The 6,755-nt window shown below is 40.9% G+C and overlaps 1 protein-coding gene across 1 annotated transcript in view; it reads left to right on the top strand.

The window, feature by feature from the left end:
- Positions 1 to 479, top strand: part of LOC119018764 — a 38,110-nt gene extending 37,631 nt beyond the window's left edge. Inside the window, exon 18 of the mRNA XM_037096704.1 lies at positions 234 to 479. The gene's annotated coding sequence lies outside the window, so the exon portion shown is untranslated. The remainder of the gene's footprint in view (positions 1 to 233) is intronic.
- The last annotated feature ends 6,276 nt before the right edge of the window (positions 480 to 6,755 follow it).

The following is a 6,755-nucleotide window of genomic DNA, read 5'->3' on the forward strand; positions in this document are numbered from 1 at the left end:
TGCGTGTCACTCCCCGTCTCTTTCCCTGTTTCCTGTCCAACTCTTCAAGCTGTACTATCAAATAAAGCCAGAAAAGGCCAAAAAAATACTTTAAAAAAAAATTAGACTTCAAACATTTGGATTGTTGTAGAAAATATTTTTTGTTTACGTTTTTTTCTCATCACAGACCACAGGCTTTTGTAAAATTCTCATGTTAATTATCACGATTAAATTACCTACCAAAGTTTCTTCAGTCCTCAGGGCAAGTCCGTGATTTGCAATGGCGGAGATGACAACTGAACGTCTTAAGGGATGTGAAGTTGACAAGATGGCTGGCAGTGACACACCTTTTCTGACACTGTTGACACCCCCAGGGGACAGCTTCTTGTCACCGTGATTTACAGTTTGCAACTTAAAAACAACACAAAATGCGACAGCACAAACAGTTATGCTCAATGGAAATCAGTGGAAGCTCATTATTAACATTTTGACACGTTTTAAAATAAAAATACATTTCTGACCATTTTGATTGTTTACTTACGTTAACTTTGATCCTCTTTGTCTCCTGCCGTCTCTATCCCGAAAATGGTTAGGAAGGAAACACATTCGAGATAGATACAAGGAAGATGCCACCTTCCGAACCAGACAATAGAAACACATTCGAGATAGATACAAGGAAGATGCCACGTTCCGCACCAGACAATAGAAACAAGGAAGATGCCACGTTCCGCACCAGACAATAGAAACAAGGAAGATGCCACGTTCCGCACCAGACAATAGAAACAAGGAAGATGCCATGTTCCGCACCAGACAATAGAAACAAGGAAGATGCCACATTCCGCACCAGACAATAGAAACATATTCGAGATAGATACAAGGAAGAAACACATTAGAATAGAATAGAACATTAGAAATTAATAGAAACACATTCGAGATAGATATAAGGAAGGATGCCATGTTCCGCACCAGACAATAGAATCACTTTCGAGATAGATACAAGGAAGGATGCCACGTTCCGCACCAGACAATAGAAACACATTCGAGATAGATACAAGGAAGTATGCCACGTTCCGCACCACTCAAAAGAAACACATTCGAGATAGATACAAGGAAGGATGCCACGTTCCGCACCACTCAAAAGTGTAGCGACAAGTGGGGTATGAGAGTAGAGGAAATAGTGGGGCACAACAAAAAACGTTATGAGGGCCAAGGAAAAAACATGGAAGCTGCGTTTCAACAGCTTCAGGTGTGCGGTCCTCTCGTGAATGCTTGGAACTCTTTTGCACCCGAAGTTGAAGTTGACCGGCTGGAGTGCCTGGATGTGAACCTCGCGATCAGGAGCAAAACGGTGAAGATGTCCCAGAATTCGGCACTAAGAAGGATAAGGGGAGCTCTATGCCTAGAATAGATGCTCCAGAGTTGAGTCCAGACTTTGTTAGGAAAATGTACCAAAGTCTGAACGAAACTCAGGCTTCCGTTTTCTACACTGTTCGACAGTGGTGCTTTGAACTAGTCTGGGGCCACAATCCAGAACCATTTTATTACTTCCTGTCGGGAGGTGCTGGATGTGGCAAATCGCATGTGATTAAGTGCATTCAACACGAGGCAACGAGAATTCTGCGCGAGCTCCCGAGATTTCGGGACCACGCAGACATGTCCCAACCCGCAGTGCTGCTGACCGCATTCACAGGTACAGCTGCATTTAACATATCAGGCAACACGTTGCACTCCATTCTCAAATTACCAAGGTCCTTGAAGCCACCTTATCAAGGTCTTGGGAATGCACTCGACGAAGTCAGAGCAACACTAGCGAACGCTGAGATTCTCATCATCGATGAGATATCCATGGTCTCTAAAGAGCTATTTGCCTACGTGCATTGGCGATTTCAGCAGATCAGGGGTAATCAGAAGCCATTTGGAGGCATGTCTGTCCTTGCTGTAGGTGACTTTTATCAACTGCCGCCCCTTGGTAAAGCCAAGCCACTGTGTGTGTACGAGGAGACTGAGTTTGATCTCTGGAAGGATAACTTCAAAATGGTCACCCTGACAGAGATCATGCGACAGAAAGACGATCGAGCTTTTGCTGAACTCTTGAACCGTCTCAGGGTGAAGCAAAAGGAAGATTCTTTGTTAGATGAAGACAGGCTCTTGCTTACACAGGCAGTGGCTGATAGTCAGCATTGCCCAGCACTGAGTCTACACATCTACTCCACAAACAAAGAAGTAGACCGTCACAACGCCGACATCGTAACTGCTTCCTACAAGGATGCGATAGGTGTTGCAGCTCGTGATTTTCGAAAAGACCCCAGAACTGGCTGCATGACATTTGTGTCTGGGGAAATTAAAGGACACAAGCGAGATTTGCCCGACAACATAATGACTGCTCAAGGAGTACGCGTTATGTTGATCCGAAATTTAGATGTGGAAGACGGCCTTGTGAACGGTACATTTGGAACCATTTCTAACATTGTAATTAGAGAACCGGAAGGCGTGAAGATGATTGGACTCCTGCTGGACAATCCTACAGCAGGACAGAGATACCGCAAAAAAATCTTAGGTCCCTCAGATGACTCTGTACATTGAAAGATCTGAGGAGAACCTAAGTAACAAGAAAGGGGTTGTTCGCCGGCAGTTCCCCATGAAATTAGCTTTTGCTTGTACGGCCCACAAAGTTCAAGGAATGACCATGCCATCGGCGGTTGTGTGTCTGAAGTGTGTTTTTGAACCTGGTATGGCGTACGTCGCGCTCAGCCGCACAACCTCGCTTCAAGGTCTCACCATCCTTGACTTTGATGAGAAAAAAATTTACGCTGACCCCAAGATCAAGACAGCCCTGGAAAGTATGCCTCATGCATCTTTCCAGAGCTGTAGACCATTGTTAACGTTTTTGAAATCTATACAACAAACGCCAAAGGTTTTGACAATTGTCCACCACAACACGCAGGGTCTGCCATGTCACATGGTGGACCTGAAAGCACATCACGAGCTCCAACATGCAGATGTGCTTTGCCTTACAGAGACACATTTGTCAGGGTCCTCTGTAGCTGAAATTTTTCAATTGGAGGGGTACACCATGTTCACATGTAGCAGACCAAGGCCAAAAAAGAGGGAGGTGGAATTGCGATGTACTGTAGAGACACTGTGCAAGCAGAGCCTCGCAGGTACATGCAACAGGTCACTGATTTGGAGTTTGTTGTCCTTAAAATTGAGGCTCCAGTCAAAGTGCTAATAGCGACTGTGTACAAACCGCCAAGTTTTCAACTGGGAATCTTTCTCCAAAACTTGAAAAACCTCTTGGACTCATTGGACATGTTGAATCACCAGCCCATCATTGTTTGTGGCGATTTTAATGAGGACCACCTTTCAAAGGGAAAAAAAAGTATCAAAGATTTGTTTCAGTCCAGAGGTTACACTCAATTAGTAGCAAATTCGACAACCGAAAAGAACACACTGATTGATCACATTTACATTTCACATCCTGATAAATGTCTTCAATCAGGTGTTCTCCAAACATATTACAGTTACCACAGTCCAGTTTATTGTATTTTGACTGAGTAATGACTTATCTTCAGCTGTTACGTCCAAGACCTGTTGTGCCACGTTTTTACAGTGTACCAGGAGCTGTGGTCCTCTTCGGGTGAGTATAGCATCCGAGTGTTTCTGATTTCAGTTTGTGGTTGATCTCCCTGGTTAGTTAGGGAGTGTGCCAGCTGGGCAGAGCAATCTGTCCTTCCATCGGTGTACTATTTGTTATTTTGCCTTTTTTATTTTCGAGGCAATCCTGGGTGGAGACATGTTTCTCTGGTGGGGGCGAGCATTTCAGGGCCTTGGTCATTTGGCTGAGGTTTACTGAAGTTTTGCTTTAAAGAAGCCTCGAGCCCAGCACGTCTCAGAAGATAGTTAGGTTTAGTTTGGAGTTAGGCAGGCACCAGGGGGCTTGCTTGGATAATCATTTGCACTCGGAGATTTTCTCACTAGTGATTGATGTCATTTATTTCACTATTTGGTCTTGTTTAGTCTTTTAGTGTGTTTAGTCTTATGTAATTGTTTTTCATATGTATGTGGTTGCAGTGGCATGTCTTGGCTGGAAATAGTTTAATCGTTTAATGTAAACGTGTATGTATGTATGTATTTGTTTATTTTAGAATGGGGTCAGCAACTTTTTTCATGTTCTTATTATCTCTTGAGATGATGAGAACGACCGGGCCAGTGTGTTAAATGTTTTGTAATTAATAATTTTGTAAATGCCTTTAAACATTTTTTTTTATATATTCATCACGTATTCATTGACATTGTGTGTAAAATCTTAACTCATGTTGTTCTCATCTATTTAGATGAGAATGGCATGTGTAAGATATAATGTAAGCTGCAATGTAATAGCTAAGCTCATGTAAGAATTACATTGGCTAAGCTAAGCTTACGTAAATTATCATGTAATTATGTAATTTAAGGATGTATGTTTAATGAATCATGTATTTTTTTTTAATTATTCATGTAAGGTCATTGTTTTTTTTTTTTTGTTTTTGTTGTTTTTTTTCTGCTGGGTTGTTGTTGTTACTACATTAGCTACGCTAATCTTTGCTAATGTAGTGTAGGAGTGTCAGGGAGGAAGCTGAACATCCAGCTGAGATGCAGACCAAGCTGCATGTCAAACCAGGTGCATAACAAAGTAAGTATGTCTTTTTTTTTTTTTTAAAGTGATTGACTTGCATTGAGTGATTTAACTCAATGATGATGTCATCTTCTTTCTAGGATGATCCAGTGAGAAGGACCCTCTCTCCAGCAACGACAACAACCCAGAAGAAAATAAGGGAAGTAATATTTCCTTTAATTCTCAACTTTCACTTCAAATGTTTCCATCAGTCTTTTGAACCTGTAACTAATTTATGCCTTTTAAATCTGGCAAAATTTATAGACTACAAGAAGAAGACCTCCAGAGCACTGCAGCAACAATAAGGGGGGTAATGTTTCTTTTAATTCTCAACTTTGACTTCAAATGTTTCCATCAGTCTTTTGAACCTGTAACTAATTTATGTCTTTTAAATCTGGCAAAATGTATACAGACTACGGTAAGAAGACCTCCAGAGGACTGCAGCAACAATAAGGGAAGTAATGTTTCCTTTAATTCTCAACTTTCACTTCAAATGTTTCCATCAGTTTTTTGAACCTGTAACTAATTTGTCTTTTAAATCTGGAAAAATGTATACAGACTACAGGAAGAAGACCTCCAGAGGACTGCAGCAACAATAAGGGAAGTAATGTTTCCTTTAATTCTCAAATTTCACTTCAAATGTTTCCATCAGTTTTTTGAACCTGTAACTAATTTATGTCTTTTTAAATCTGGCAAAATGTATACAGACTACAGGAAGAAGACCTCCAGAGGACTGCAGCAACAATAAGGGAAGTAATGTTTCCTTTAATTCTCAAATTTCACTTCAAATGTTTCCATCAGTTTTTTGAACCTGTAACTAATTTATGTCTTTTTAAATCTGGCAAAATGTATACAGACTACAGGAAGAAGACCTCCAGAGGACTGCAGCAACAATAAGGGAAGTAATGTTTCCTTTAATTCTCAAATTTCACTTCAAATGTTTCCATCAGTCTTTTGAACCTGTAACTAATTTATGTCTTTTCAATCTGGCAAAATGTATACAGACTACAGGAAGAAGACCTCCAGAGGACTGCAGCAACAATAAGGGAAGTAATATTTCATTGAATTCTCAACTTTCACTTAAAATGTTTACATCAGTCTTTCGAACCTGTAACGAATTAATCTCCTTTAAATCTAACAAAAGTGATCCAGGAAGAAGACCTCCAGAGGACTGCAGCAAAAATAAGGGAAGTGATACTGTTTTCTTTTCAAATGTTTACGCGATGATTTTGAACTAATTCGTGTCTCACTCTCCATTGAAGAGACAACAACTCTCAGACTCAGGATGAAGACCTCCAGGAAGAAGGCCTCCTGTGCTTGTTTTTTGGAGAGAAATAAATATCATCTCTGTTACAAGATGTTGGTGTATGCCTGTTGAATTATTATTATTTGCAAGTTTAGTTTTAGTTTTTAACAATGAAAAGATGAAGATGCTGAGAATGAATGGTAGGTGGTGAAATGAACACATTGTAGCATTGCATTGTAGTATCATAGCATTGACAATCCTCATTTCCCATTGACAGTGAATGGGGCTGAGTGGAAAAAATGAAACTTTGTTTTTCAAACATCGACATCTCTGGTATACTTTAACTTGGACACACCATTCTAAGTTTAAAATGTAGATAAAACTCCAAATTATCAACTTGATATCATACTTATGCCTTGGCTTTCATAGTTTTTTCGACCCGGGGCAAAGCGCACAGCCCACTCTCGCGATTCCCCGGTGGGGAATTGTCTAGTTAGTGGGCTGTGCTTGCCAGCCCACTATGGACACCTCTATAGCTCTGCTCTCTCTCTCTGTCTCTGTCTCTCTCTCTCTTTATCTCTCTGTCTCTCTCTCTCTTTATCTCTCTCTCTCTCTCTCTACCTGTCTATCTCTCTCTCTCTCTCTCTATCTGTCTGTCCATACATATATCTCTCTCTATCTGTCTGTCTGTCTTTCTCGGTCTGTCTGTCTGTCTCTCTCTCTATCTGTCTGTCTCTGTCTCTCTCTCTCTCTTTATCTCTCTCTCTCTCTCTATTTGTCTGTCTCTCTCTATCTGTCTGTCTGTCTTTCTCGGTCTGTCTGTCTGTCTCTCTCTCTATCTGTCTGTCTCTGTCTCTCTCTCTCTATCTGTCTATCTCT

The sequence above is a fragment of the Acanthopagrus latus genome, chromosome 4, assembly GCF_904848185.1.
Source record: "Acanthopagrus latus isolate v.2019 chromosome 4, fAcaLat1.1, whole genome shotgun sequence".
NCBI lineage: Eukaryota > Metazoa > Chordata > Actinopteri > Spariformes > Sparidae > Acanthopagrus > Acanthopagrus latus.